Below are 15,582 nucleotides of genomic sequence, written 5' to 3' on the forward strand. Positions count from 1 at the left end.
GTAGCTGTGTGGAACGAGCTTCCAACAGAAGTGGTTGAGGCAGATGTGATGTTGTCGTTTAAAGTTAAATTAGATAGATATATGGACAGGAAAGGAGTGGAGGGTTATGGGTTGAGTGCAGGTTGGTGGGACTAGGTGAGAGTAAGCGTTCGGCACGGACTAGAAGGGCCGAGGTGGCCTGTTTCCATGCTGTCATTGTTATATGGTTATATGTGGCATTCAAGTCTGGCAACTCAGCCTGTACCAGAAAACCAGGTATGATTTGCGGAGGGATATTTCAAGGGCGAAGAGACAATTTCAAATGAGCTTAGAGGCGACATCAGATGCACGGCAACTCTGGAAGGGTCTGCAAGACATTACTTCCTACAAAGCAAAACCTAATAGCATGAATGGCAGTGATGCTTCACTACCAGATGAACTCAGTGCCTTCTATGCCCGCTTTGAAAGGGAGAACACAATTACAGCTGTGAAGATCCCTCCTGCACCTGATAGCCCTGTGACCTCCCTCTCAGAGGCTGATATTAGGCTGTCTTTAAAGATCGTGAACCCTTGCAAGGTGGAAAGTCCTGATGGAGTACCTGGTGAGGCTGTGAAAACCTGTGCCAACCAACTGGTGGGAGTATTCAAGGACATTTTCAACCTCTCACTGCTACGGGCGGAAGTTCCCACTTGCTTCAAAAAGGCAACAATTATACCAGTGCCTAAGAAGAATAATGTGGGCTGCCTTAACGACAATTGCCCGGTAGCACTCACATCGACAGTGATGAAATGCTTTGAGAGGTTGGTTATGACTAGACTGAACTCCTGCCTCAGCAAGGACCTGGACCCATTGCGGTTTGCCTATCACCACAATAGGTCAACAGCAGATGCAATCTCAGTGGCTCTCCGCACAGCTTTAGACCACCAGGACAACACATTGCCTACATCAGGATGCTGTTCATCAAATATAGCTCAGCATTTAATACCGTCATTCCCACAATCCTGATTGAGAAGTTGCAGAACCTGGGCCTCTGTACCCCCCTCTGCAATTGGATCCTCAACTTCCTAACCGGAAGACCACAATCTGTGCGAATTGGTGATAACATATCCTCCTCGCTGACGATCAACACTGGCACACCTTAGGGGTGTGTGCTTAGCCCACTGCTGTACTCTCTGTATACACATGACAGTGTGGCTAGGCATAGCTCAAATATCATCTATAAATTTGCTGATGATACAACCATTGTTGGTAGAATCTCAGCTGGTGATGAGGGGGTGTACAGGAGTGAGATATGCTTACTAGTGGAGTGGTGCTGCAGCAACAACCTGGCACTCAATGTTAGTAAGACAAAAGAGCTGATTGTGGACTTCAGGAAGGACAAGATGAAGGAACAAATACCAATCCTCATCGGGGGATCAGAAGTGGAGAGAGTGAGCAGCTTCAAGTTCCGGGGTGTCAAGATCTCTGTGGATCTAACCTGGTGCCAACACATCGATGTAGTTATAAAGAAAGCAAGACAGCGGCTATACTTTATTAGGAGTTTGAAGCGATTTGGCATGTCAACAAATACACTCAAAAACTTCTGTAGATGTACCATGGAGAGCATTCTGACAGGCTGCATCACTGTATGGAGGGGCTACTGCACAAGACTGAAAGAAGCTGCAGAAGGTTGTAAATCTAGTCAGCTCCATCCTCAGCACTAGCATACAAAGTACCCAGGACATCTTTAGGGAGCCGTGTCTCAGAAAGGCAGCATCCATTATTAAGGACCTCTAGCACCAATGGCATGCCCTTTTCTCACTGTTACCATCAGGTAGGAGATACAGAAGCCTGAAGGCACACACTCAGCGATTCAGGAACAGCTTCTTCCCCTCTGCCATCCGATTCCTAAATGGACATTGAATCTTTGGATATTACCTCACTTTTTTTAAATATACAGTATTTCTGTTTATGCACTTTTAAAAAAATCTATTCAACATACCTGAAACGTCGACTGCGCCTCTTCCTATAGATGCTGCCTGGCCTGCTGCGTTCACCAGCAACTTTGATGTGTGTTGCTTATTCAACATACGTAATTGATTTACTTAGATTAGATTAGATTATGACACACAGTCCTCTTTTATTGTCATTTAGTAATGCATGCATTAAGAAATGATACAATTTGTTCCTCTAGAATGATATCACAGAAACAGAAGACAAACCAAGACTAAAAAAAACTGACAAAAACCACATAATTATAACATATTGTTACAACAGTGCAAAGCAATACTGTAATTTGATGAAGAACAGACCATGGGCACGGTAGAAAAAAAAGTCTCAAAGTCTCTCGAAAGTCCCATCATCTCACGCAGATGGTTGAAGGGAGAAACTCTCCCTGCCATGAGCTACCAGCGCCACAAACTTGCCGATGCAGCATCCTGGAAGCACCCGATTGCAGTCCGACTCTGAGTCCATCCGAACTTTGAGCCTCCGACCAGCCCTCCGACACCGAGCACCATCTCTGCCGAGCGCTTCGACCCCAGCCCCGGCAACAGGCAATAGGCAAAGCCAAGGGTTTGGGGCCTTCCCCTCCGGAGATTGTCGATGGCACAGTAGGAGTGGCAGCGAAGCAGGCATTTCGGAAGTTTCTCCAGATGTTCCTCTGTGATTCTCACGTCTGTCTCCATCAAATCAGGATTGCGCACGGTCCCTATTTAACAAATACGATATCAATTCGAAGTGGCCGCGCACACTGCGTCGTGCTGCCATCTTCTCCTCTCATTATTATTATTTTTATTTTATTTATTTTCTCTCTCTGCCAGCTTATATATTGCATTGAACTGCTGCTGCTAAGTTAACAAATTTCACGTCACGTGTCGGCAATAATAAACCTGATTCTGATTCTGAAAAGCAACAAACTTCTATGTTTGGCGCATTTGATCACTTGGTTATCAAAGAGTTATTTCTAACTCTGATAGAAATCAATTATTTTTATACACATATTTGCATGTTATTTATAATGCCACTGTGTTGTTAATCAAGTGAAGCTTTGTCTTCCAACGAGCTGTTAGCTATGAATTTCATGGATTAACCTTATTAATTGTCCAGTGATTGGAAAAGGTGAATGTACATGAAATTGCTAACCCTAAGTTCAATGTCACAAATACTGACCACACAAACAACTTAAAAGCTTAAATTGGAAGGAATGAAACAAGAATTGGGGACTTAATGCTATTTAGATGTGTGAAAATATATTTTTGTTCTTTTCAACTGTGACAAGAATACACATCGATAAAGATGTTAGCTCTCTTGGGCTGGCACCAGTGGGATCAGCAGTTGGTCTGCCACCTGTCTTCAGGAAAGAGAGAGATAAGGAAAACAATGGAGCAGCATTTGGAGATGTTAATGAAGGGGAAGGAGAGCTGTCAAGATCGGCTCACCCTTTGAACCCTGAACTGTTTGAAGTGATAGACAGGCGATACCCCAGCAGGGGGATAAAAAGGGACAGGTTTGCTAAGGCAGGACACACATGACACCCGAGGTAACAAGACCCTGGAAGCGGTGCGTCTCTCACAAGTCGGTGGGAAGTACCGGGCCATAGACGCACAGGGTGGAAAGGCACGATCGGCGGGAACCTGGTGTGTGTCCACCCTTGCCTGGGTGCCAGGTTCACCGCAGGGAAACGATCGTATCTGGAAACGGAGGGGTCACGGTCGGTGACCTCAGATGACATCACAAAGGACTCGCCCGAAAGCTGACTGCGAAGGTCTGTGTGGAAGCCTTGAATATTCATTCGTCTTGCTCTCGCTCTCCTTCCCCCACACTGTCCATCGCCACGGCAGCGATTACTGCGAACTGAACTGAACTAAATTGAACTGAACTTTGCGTCACTTTGAAACTGGTCATTTACCCCTAGACAACGATAGAGCTTGATTGATCCTATTATCTTAATTCTGTGTACATGTGTGTTTATCATTGCTGAACTGTTGCATTTATTATCCTTTGATTAGAGTACTGTGTTGCTTGTTTCTTTAATAAAACTTTCTTAGTTCTAGTAATCCAGACTCCAACTGAGTGATCCATTTCTGCTGGTTTGGCAACCCAGTTACAGGGTCCGTAACACAACTAATAAATCTATTTCTGAGCACAATCATTGAAGATACTCCTGGTCTGATGATCGAAAGCACATCTGCTGAATGGGATACTCTGAAACACATGTAATGCCCAGGTTAAGAGTTTTACTGCTCTGCTGTGAGATAGTTTGTATTGGTAGTTTTCTGTAAAGGCAGTGTGCCATGCTGGAAAGCGTGCTTTGGCTAAGATAAGGACACATGTCCAACTCAAGAATATGAGTCAGCCAATCAGGATTGTGGAGAAGAGTTTTCTGAAGGACAGTAGTCTGGCTCAGGGGTCTTTTTGGCGGGGTCTGTGAGAGGACAGGAGGGAAGATGGCTGAGGATGCCGTCCCTGTTGCAAAAGGTGCTTAGTGCAGATGAATGGCTCCAAGGAGAAGGACCAGTGCTCCCATGGGAGAGCCTGTTTGTTCAAAATGGATTTCAAGCGACTTTTGGAATGTGCTTTTCAGCAGACCATGGGTCCAGCCCAGGAGCAAAAAGACAACTCCAAGATGAGCTCTGCCTGTGTCTGCACGTTTGGACTGGGTTAACAGAAATAGGCCCTTTTATTTTTTTTCCCTGTTCTTTTTCCTACTAACTGTTTGATAAAGCTGAACTCAGTAAATATACTTCCTTTATAATTTTATGCGGTGTACGATTTGTTATTTCTTGCCGACCGACAATTGTGTATGGGCAGTATTTGCTCAAATTGAGGTTTGTTTAATTGGAACATCACCGTGTTCCTGTTCGGTTAAATCCCAAATCATACCGACCCTAGATGCCTATTGTAAATGAAAGTTGGCCTTCTCACTGCTCAATCCCGTGGCTGTTATCAAAGCTGGCTAATGCACCAAATTTCCATATGAGGCCCGTGAGGGGGTTACACACAAAATAATCAAAAAGGGTCTAGTGCTTTCCCAGTGTATCTTCCAGCCGGGTACAGGTATCGATTATAACCAATGTTTCAATGAGAAACACTGCCATCTTGATACTGGGGCATGTCTAGTCTGGCGCCATTTATATCCCCTTATATTCCTTATGGGTTAGTCCTAATCCAGCAGATATGCTGAAAGCCCGAGAAGAGTTTATTTGGCAAAATAATCAATTTCCAGTTTATTGTCAATCAACTGTACACATGTAGGAAGCTGAATGACACAATTATGACTGAGGAAAACAAGCCAGAGCAGTAGGGAATGAAATGTGAGGAAAGTAATTGAAGCAGTAATGCATGCATAAATGTTGAGTTCTCTTCTGATATTTGCTTGTTTCCATTTTGTTTAATGAAGAAGACATTTAAAATGCAAATGAAAGGGTGTATGTTATTGTTGAAAATAAAATAAAATAGAGATTCCGGTGACGTCATCGTCCAGAATGGCAGCTTAAATCAACAGCTCCTCCGGAAAAACGCACATATTGCCCTGTTAATCCATCAAATATAAGATCTTTCGAAAATATCTGAATTGATAAGGGGAGCAAGAATGGGGAAAAAGAATGGAGATAAAAAAAAGCATCACTGCAGAGCCTATGGACGAGAGAGGTGCAACGCGCAGCTCTCCTACCCGAACGCGTGCTAGCGAGGCTGACGTGGGGCCTCGTTCAGGCGAAGTGGCAAATATGATAAAAATTCTGGAAGAGATACGGGGATTCCAAAAAGATATAAAACAGCAACTCAATGATATAAAGTCAGAGCTTGCCAACGTCAATCAAAAAAATAGCGGTGGCAGAGACACAAATTGAGAAGGTGGAAGATCGCGTGCAAAAAGTGGAACGGATACTAAGCAAGACGATACAAATATTAAATCAACAAGAAAGTAAACTGATTGACCAGGAGGGAAGATCATGACGGAAAAATATCATGATATGCAATGTTCCCGGAGGAGCGGAGAGTTTGTCTATGATGGAGTTGTTAGGAAAGTTGCTGCGGAACGCGCTAGAGATTCCCTCCACTATGGAGCTTGGAATTGAGAGGGTGCATCGTGCTCTTGTCCTGAGGCCTACTGGAGACAGAGAAGATAAGCCATGCTCAATAGTAATTAGATTCCTTCGATACAATACCAAGGCGGAGATTCTACGAAGGGGCTGGGGTAAGAAGAGGGCGTTTTTGGATGGGAAATTAATATATTTCGATCAAGATTGTCCCCGGCGGTCCTGCAGAAACGTTAAGAATATTCTGCAGTAAAGCGAATATTAAGGCGAGGAAAGATTAGATTCCAAACTCCGTACCCTGCTAAACTGTGGGTGTTTTATGAAGATGGCATGCAACTGTATCAGACAGTGGAAGAGGCGACTACAGACATGAGGAAAGGAGGGCTGCCCGTCAGCGTAATCAAACCGAGGGAAAACCTGGCTGAACAGTTAACCCGATCTGCTTGGGAAATAGTAAGAGAACCGAGAAAGCAGGGGACGGGAGGAGGGCGAGAGAATATCAGAAAGAGACTGTAAGTTTTCCGAAGACAGCCCTCACACCCTCCAGAAGAGCCATAAGGTTTGGCTAACTTTAAAAGTGTTGATAAGATAAATGGAAGCAAACATAGACAGTGCTATACCTATTTCAAGAAATACTTATTATAATGTGGATTTTATATTACTAATTTTTTTATTCATTCATTCACTCCTTTTTCCCCACCTAAGAGAATATATATAATATATGGGAGGAATACACAGGGAAATCTTTTCTGTGTAATGGACATAGACTTGTTCACTTTCATGGGTACTGTAATGGGGTCCCCAACTCACAGGGAGGAGAGGCTATCCCCCACGGCTAGACGTTTCCTCTAGCTCAACCCAGGGTCATCTACTAGAGACCTCAGCCTTGGAATCACACCTTTGTTGCCTTTTTCTTATTATCTGCATTTCTTGGTTCTTATTTGTTGAGAGAGTAGATCGATTAAGTTTTATTCTGCTAATTTCAATGATATATTGACGGATAAATACACATGGCTAAGGACAAAGCAAAATTCATTTCTTCTGATGTCAATGGGCTGTTAAGTCCAATCAAAAGCAGTAAAATTCTATCCAAAATGAAAAAAGAACAAGCTCATGTAGTATATTTACAGGAAACTCAATTAAGTGATAATGAGCATGGAAAACTAAAGAGAATGGGCTTCACTAATTTGTTTTTCTCCTCGTATAAATCAGGACATAGGAGAGAAGTTTCTATTCTTATCTCAAGCAAGCTAAATTTTGAAAAAGAATTCGAAATGGGAGATAAGGAAGGCAGATATATTCTCGTAAGGGGGAATATAGATGGAAATTCAGTTACTCTATTGAATATATACACACCCCCAGGAAATGATATTAGTTTCTTCCAGAAAATTACTAATATTATGGTAACGGAAACAGAAGGTCTCCTGATATGTGGGGGAGACTTAAATTTACAATTACAACCAAAGTTAGACTCTTCCAATAGAAAAACCTATGAAACAAAATCCTTACATTAGAGAGTTAATACACTTTTTGAAGATGTTGGTTTAATTGATATATGGAGGGACCTTTTCCCCGACAGAAGGGATTACACTCATTATTCTGCCCACCCCCCCATTCTGTATGTACAAGAATAGACTATTTCGTAACATTTAGAAAAGACAAAGACAAAATAAGCACCCGTGGAATTGGGACGATAGATGTAAGTGACCATGCACCTATATATTTATCTGTTGATTTTGACCTACAACGAAAGGATACTATTTGGAAACTAAATTCAAGTCTACTCAGTGATCCCTACTTTTAAGGAACAAATTAAAAAAGAAATTGGACTTTACTTAGAAATCAATGATAATGGAGAGGTTTCACCTCCAATTCTATGGGATACTCTGAAGGCTGTCTTAAGAGGGGAAATTATAGTGATATCTTCATATAAGAAATAAAATAAGGAATAAAACATGAGAGGAATTACAAAATAAGCTGAAGGAACTAGAAAAAACACATTGAATTTGGCACAGGATACATTAGAGGAAATTTAAAAAATTAGGAATGAAATTAATAGTTTGGCTATGCAAGAAATCAGGAAAAAATTAATATTTCTGAAACAGAGACATTATGAAAGTGGATCTAAGTCTATGAAAATACTGGTGTGGAAACTGAAAAAAAAGATAACAAAAAGTACAATTCGTAGAATTAGGGATCCAAGAACAAAAATGATAAAAAAAATAAGCTCAGTGAAATTCAGGAAGCGTTTGAAGTGTTTTATAAAACTCTATATTCCAAAGTTCCAGGGGGAAGCATAACCCAAATTGACACTTTCCCGAATGCTCTAGAGTTACTCACTTTAAGCAAAGAACAAAATAGAACGATGACTGCTGACATAACTGAAGTTGAACTAAAAGCAGCAATTAGTAAGCTTAAATTAAGCACGTCAGCAGGATCAGATGGTTATACGGCAGAGTGGTATAAAAGGTTTAGAAGTGAGTTAATTCCTGTTTTACTCCCCACACTGAACTGGGCTCTTAAAAAAGGCGCAAATGCCACCCAGCTGGAAAGAAGCGATAATCTCAGCTATACCGAAAGAAGGAAAAAGCCGAAGTAAACATGCTAATTAATTAGGTGCCGCCCGACACATAATTGTCGACCCAGATCATAGACGACGCAGTCGGCAATCGGCACTGATCGGCAATTGGCTTTTTACTTAAAGATTTGCTGTGTGCCTCCCGGCTACGGTTGGATCCCTGCGTGCCTCGCGGCAATGTATCGGTTGGTGGCCTGGAGGGTGGGGGCCACTGCACCACCCAACCTGCGACGACTCAGTCTAACACACCATCATCAGTGTGCTCTGTGCTGTCTTCCCAATTCCAGTAAGTGATACTACATTGTACATACATTATTTCTACTTTATATCGGCTGTGTATTTTTACGTGTTATTTGCTATGATTTGGCAGCTTCATAGCTTAAAGGTTACTGGAGAGTACTTGCGTGAGATTTTCTGCCAACAGCGCTTGCGTGAGATTTTCTGCCGACGGCGCTTGTGCGAGATTTTCGCTACGGAGAACAGTGCAGTAATGATTGTGGAAAAGTATTTCTACTTTATATAGGCTGTGTATTTATCATATCATTCCTGCTTTTACTATATGTTACTTTTATTTTAGGTTTTATGTGTTATTTGGCATGATTTGGTAGGTTATTTTTGGGTCTACGAACACTCACAAAATTTTCCAATATAAATAAATGGTAATTGCTTCTTCGCTTTACGACATTTCGGCTTACGAACCGTTTCATAGGAACGCTCTACCTTCGGATGGCAGGGGAAACCTGTATCCATTCTTAATGTAGATTATAGATTATTTACCTCCATCATGCCCAAATGATTGGAAGAGTTTCTACTCATTACTGATACGTAAACCTCCCTTCTAAACCACCAATCTAGCAAGATCAAGATCAACAACACCCTGGCGAAGCTACCAACCCAGCTGGAGACCACTGCGCCAGAATTGCTTCTTAAACTCCAGACCGCACCTGGACCCGACCAATGAGGCCCACCACGTTCCCGGAGACCCACAGTCTGCTACCGTGCCGGAGCGCTTGGCGACACGCCCCATTCCGACCAGCACCTCTCCGGAGCAGACGACCACACAGAAGTGACGGCGGAGACCTCAAGGTGCCCCAGACGCTTCCCCCGGAGTGACCACCGTAAAGCCCTGTTGGTGGCCATCCACAGCTGCCAGAAGTGAGGCCTCCGCCGCCGACCTCGGAAATAGAGCCCGAGGCTCGGCTGGAGCGGAGGCCTCTGCAACCGTGACTCGGCTTAAGGACTTGTTTCAGCCAGGAGCCCGGCCCTCCGGGATTAAGTGTCCGCTTCGGGGCCCGACCCAATCGACAGCCCGGGCCCCCGGCAGCTGGAAGTGGCAGTGGAGCCTCCCCCATTACTTGGCCCGACCCGGAGCGTCCGACGTCACGACCGGCCGATCGATTCCTGCGGGACGCGTCCACCAACCTCAAGGAGCTGACAACAACACACTGCATCTATGGAAACTTGGAAAGATGCACTATTTACCGAGGAAGCGTGGGAAAAGAGCTGGGCTGCTGGTCAGACTGAAGCTGAGGGGCTTCAGGGTCCCTATGCCCACCATCCTACTAGCTAATGTGCAAGCCATAGAGAACAAGGTGGATGATCTTAAAGGGAGACTCACCTGCTGCAGGGAGATGCAGAACTGCTATGTATTCTGTTTCACCGAGACCTGGCTCTCCCCTGCCACCCCCGACTGTGCCATCCAACCGGAGGGATTTTTGATCCATCGGATGGACCACGCAGCGTCTTTGGGCAAGACAAGGGGAGGTGGTGTCTGCCTGCTGATCAACACTGGGTGGTGCTCGGACACAGTGGCACTGACAAGCTCCTGCGGCCCAGACCTGGAACACCTGTCGGTGAAGTGTTGTCCCTACTATCTGCCACAGGAATTCACCTCGATCATACTGACAGCGGTCTATATTACCCCCCAGGCGTACGTGGAGTGTGCTCTGAACATACTGTATGCCAACGTCAGTGAACTTGAGACCAGGTATCCGGAGGCTTAAATCATTACAGCTGGGGACTTTAACCAGGCCAACCTCAAAGAGGCGCTGCCAAAGTTATACCAACATGTCTCCTGCCCCACTAGAGGCCCGAATATACTTGACCACTGCTACAGAGCAGTCAAGGATGCCTACCGTTCCGTCCCATGACCTCACTTCGGAAAAGCGGACCATCAGGCCGTACTCCTCCTCCTGGCTTACAAGCAGAAACTGAAGCAGGAGGTCACCGTGTCAAAAGTAGTGTCGCGTTGCACGGAGGAAACAGAGGTCCTCTGTGACTGCTTTGAATTGGTGGACTGGTTAGTATTCAAGGACTCGACAGTTAACCTCGATGAGTATGCCTCAGCTGTCACGGACTTTATTTGGAAATGCACGGAAGATTGTGTGTCTCGCAAGACGATCCGGGTATTCCCTAACCGGAAACCTTGGATGAATTATGAGATCAAGTCCCTTTAGACGGCTACAGCTGCGGCTTTTAGGTCCGGGGATACTAGTCGCTACATGGAATCTAGGCGTGAACTCCGGAAAGCCGTTAAGTGCACCAAGAGGCAATATTGAGCCAAGTTGGAAGCCCAGGCTAACCAGAGGGATGCCAGTAGACTATGGCAAGGTCTAAATGAGATCACTGGGCACAAAGAAAAGGCTGGGAATATCAATAACTGTGGCGCTTCTCTTCCTGACGAACTTAACGTATTCTACGCAAGATTCAAACAGAAGAGGAGTGTCCTGCTCCCTCCGGATGAACCGGACCTGGTGGCATCGAGATTCATCGTCACTGAGGAGGATGTTAGAAGGGCCTTCCTGAAGATAAATCCAAGGAAGGCGACGGACCCAGATGGCGTCCCAGGACGGGTTCTCCGGGCCTGTGCAAGCAAGCTAGCTGGAGTGTTTGCTGACATCTTCAACTGCTCCTTGCTTCAGTCTAAGATCCCCTCGTGTTTTAAGAAGGCAACGATAATCCCAGTGCCGAAGAAGAGCAAGGTGGCATGCCTGAATGACTATCAACCTGTGGCTCTGACTTCAATTGCTATGAAGTGCTTCGAGAGATTGGTTATGGCACACATCAACCACAGCCTACCGGTCAACCTCGACGCTATGCAATTCGCCTACCGGAGCAACAGGTCAATAGCAGATGCCATCTCTCTGGCCCTACATTCCTCCTTAGAACACCTGGAGAATAAAGATGTATACATAAGGGTCCTTTTCATTGACTACAGCTCTGCCTTTAATACCATCATTCCAAATAAACTGATTCCTAAGCTCTGGAGCCTGGGCCTTAACACTCAGATCTGCAGCTGGATCTTCATCTTCCTCACAGACAGGACCCAGGCTGTAAAAATAGGGGACAAGCTCTCCTCCACAATCACTCTGAGCACCGGTGCCCCACAAGGCTGTGTACTTAGCCTCCTGCTGTACTCACTGTACACCCATGATTGTGTAGCCAAGTTTCCATCAAACTCAATATATAAGTTTGCTGATGACACAACAATTGTAGGCAGTATCTCGGGTAATGATGTGTTTGAGTACAGAGAGGAAATTAAGAACCTGGTGGCATGGTGCGAAGACAATAACCTATCCCTCAACGTCAGCAAGACGAAGGAATTGGTTGTTGACTTCAGAAGGACTAGCGGACCGCATGACCCAATTTACATCAGTGGTGCGCAAGTGGAACAGGTCAAAAGCTTTAAGTTCCTTGGGGTCAATATCACAAATGACCTGACTTGGTCCAACCAAGCAGAGTTCACTGCCAAGAAGGCCCACCAGCACCTTTCATTCCTGAGAAAACTAAAGAAGTTTGGCCTGTCCCCTAAAACCATCACTAATTTTTATAGATGCACTGTAGAAAGCACTCTTCTAGGGTGCATCACAACCTGGTATGGAAGTTGTCCTGTCCAAGACCGAAAGAAGCTGCAGAATATCGTGAACACGGCGCAGCACATCACACAAACCAGTCTTCCATCCTTGGACTCACTTTACACCACACGCTGTCAGAGCAGTGCTGCCAGGATAATCAAGGACACGACCCACCCTGCCAACACACTTTCCGTCCCTCTTCCCTCCGGGAGAAGGCTCAGGAGCTTGAAGACTCATAAGGCCAGATTTGGGAACAGCTTCTTTCCAACTGTGATAAGACTGCTGAGCGGATCTTGACCCGGATCTGGGCCGTACCCTCCAAATATCTGGACCTGCCTCTCGGTTTTTTTGAACTACCTTACTTTCCGTTTTTCTATTTTCTATTTATGATTTATAATTTAAATTTTTATTATTTGCTAATTTTTACTATTTTTAATAATAATATTTAATATTTGTAATCTGGGAGCGAGAAGTGCAGAATCAAATATCGCTGTGATGATTGTACGTTCTAGTACCAATTGTTTGGCGACTATAAAGTACATAATGATCAGACAGGTTTTATACAACAACGCCAAACACAAGACAATATATGAAGGACACTTCACATTATGGATCATATACAAAAAAAGTAAAATTGAAGCAATAGTGATGAGCGTGGACGCTGAAAAGGCATTTGATTCGTTTAATTGGAATTTTCTTTCCAGAGTTTTACATAGATTTGGTTTCCATGACACAATTATTAAAACTATACAGGCACTATAATGACAACCCTACTGCTAGGATTAAAACCAATGGATATTGGAGTGGGATACACAATGCCCAAAGAGAACACCCACACTGTTTTTATACAGAATTGGCTTATTAGTTACGGACATTGATGAAACCCACTCAGCGGGGCTGTAGTATAAACTTAGCTCATTAGCTAACTTTGCTAAAAGCACGTGACTAGGCAGTGAGAAGCCCACCTTCCATGAGCAACACACGTCTAGGGTTGGTATGATTTGGGTTCAACCAAACGGGATTGTTGGAATGTTCCAGGCAGTAACAGTAATTGTAGTGCAAAGTTATAATTCGCCAGAAAAATAACATCGTGCACCAGCATAAAATTATGAAACATAATATTTTTCAATATTTCAACTTCAACCAGCAGTTAGCAGAAAAGGGAAAGAAAAATAAAAGGGCCCATTACGGTTAAAGCAGAGTTAATTCCTGGAATAACCGGCTGTATCGTTTTACTCACACACCGAACCCATGTTCTGTGTGAAAGCCACAAGCCACAATTTGAATCACAAATGAGAAAATCTGCAGATGGTGGAAATCCAAGCAACACACACAGAATGTTGGAGGAACTCAGCAGGCCAGGCAGCAGCTATGGAAAAGAGTACAGTCGACGTTTCAGGCTGAAACCCTACAGTAGGACTGGAGAAAAAAAATGAGTAGAGTTAAAGGTGGAGGGAGAGGAGAGAGAAACACAATGTGATAGGTGAAACTGGGAGGGGAGGGGTGAAGTAAAGAGCTGGGAAGGTGATTGGTGAAAGAGGTACAGGGCTGGAGAAGGGGGAATCTGATAGAAAGGACAGAAGGCCCTGGAAGAAAGAAAAGGGGGGAGGAGCACCAGAGGGAGGTGATGGGCAGGCAAAGAGATAAGGTGAGAGAGGGAAAAAGGGAAGGGGAATGTTGAGGTTGGGGGACCGTTACCGGAAGTGTGAGAAGTCAATGTTCATGCCATCAGGTTGGAGGCTACTCAGACAGAATATAAGGTGTTGTTCCTCCACCTGAGTGATTTTGCAATCGTAATACTGCTGATCAGTCTGATGTTCCATTTCATTCAGGTTTTCCTCTTCCCAATTGATAATTTGCATGTCTCTTCATAAAGCTGCTAGTTGAAGGGGACTGTTATTAGCACTGATTCATTTATGCAATGGGCTTAGTGAGAGAAAAGGGTTAAGAAAGGGGAAGTAGGTGATGCTGTTCTGGGGGAATGTATTGGAAAAGGTGCTTAGCCCCACAGCCGTAGGTGTAAAGTGAGTAGAGCAAGGGGCTAAGCACATATCCTTGTAGTGCTCCTGTGTTGCTGGAGATTGCGGTGGAGATATTTTTGTGTGTGAGTGAAATCTGTGAGCTTGGTCTCCATTTGTCTTGTACTCCTTGCCACTTGAACCAGGCAGTATGCAACCGACATTAGAAGAAGTCCCACATAGGCATTGCTCATTTTGTTTTATTCCTGAGGGACTGAGGGTAGCAATAGCTATTATTGTGGGACATTTGGGCATCCTTACAACTACAAGATCTAATTTTATGTTGTGAATTTTGCACAAAGAGTGACTTCAATTTGGCTTCAATTTCAACTGCCCTTGTGAAATTTGAGTTTCTTCCTTTTATGGGAATTAATTCAAGCTGCCGATACTTACTTCTACACTGCTGTGCTTGAGTGCATAACAAGAGAATTCTCTCATGATTTGAGTTAACTATCTGTGCCTGTTTGCACACATACTTCACCAATCTCTCTGACTGTGAACAATATTAACATTCAGATGGTGCAAGGCATGGTTCGAATTGCTAAACTACTTAATCCACAGTAAAGAGTAATTGTTATGTTCTAATTTGTTAGTTTAATCACAATAACTTACCTTCATGTAATATCATAAAAATAATGAACACACCAGCCACTCCACAAACAAAAGAAAATCTACAGAAAAAGATCTGCAGATGCTGGAAATCTAAGCAATGCACACAAAATGCTGGAGGAACTCAGCAGGCCAGGCAGCATCGATGGAAAAGAGTACAGTTGACGTTTTGAGTCGAAACCCTTCAGCAGCCACTTCATTGTTTTCTTGCTTGATTGAGACAGAACAACTCTTTTACATTAGCTTCAAACTAAAGCAGAACTCAACCTTCCTCCTTTGATACCTGATTATCAGTGCTGTCTGGCATCCAAAAAAAACACATCCATGCATTACTAAATGTGTTTTTCTTTCATAATATTTTAAAAAAATGCTTCAGTTTAATCAAAAAATTTTTCAAGTTTATGTTAGCATGTGATTGAAATATACTGTGCTGCTGTTGCAAAAAGCCAATTTTTATGTCATTTATATTCTGTGTGTATACTGTATGCTTGTGGCAATACAATTTGAATGTCGTGTTTCTGTT

The 15,582-nt window shown here is 43.8% G+C and overlaps 1 protein-coding gene across 2 annotated transcripts in view; it reads left to right on the forward strand.

Annotated features, from left to right (window-relative positions):
* The window catches only part of LOC134356069 (L-fucose kinase), a 370,621-nt gene that overhangs the window by 4,074 nt on the left and 350,965 nt on the right, over positions 1-15,582 (forward strand). The window contains exon 1 of one of the 2 annotated variants that reach the window (XM_063066613.1): positions 8,707-8,864. The exons of the other annotated variant lie outside the window; for it this stretch is intronic. The gene's annotated coding sequence lies outside the window, so the exon portion shown is untranslated. Of the gene's footprint in view, positions 1-8,706; positions 8,865-15,582 lie in introns of those variants that run through there. 2 annotated transcript variants of the gene reach the window in all.

This window comes from Mobula hypostoma, chromosome 14, assembly GCF_963921235.1.
Source record: "Mobula hypostoma chromosome 14, sMobHyp1.1, whole genome shotgun sequence".
In the NCBI taxonomy this organism is placed as follows: Eukaryota; Metazoa; Chordata; class Chondrichthyes; order Myliobatiformes; family Myliobatidae; genus Mobula; species Mobula hypostoma.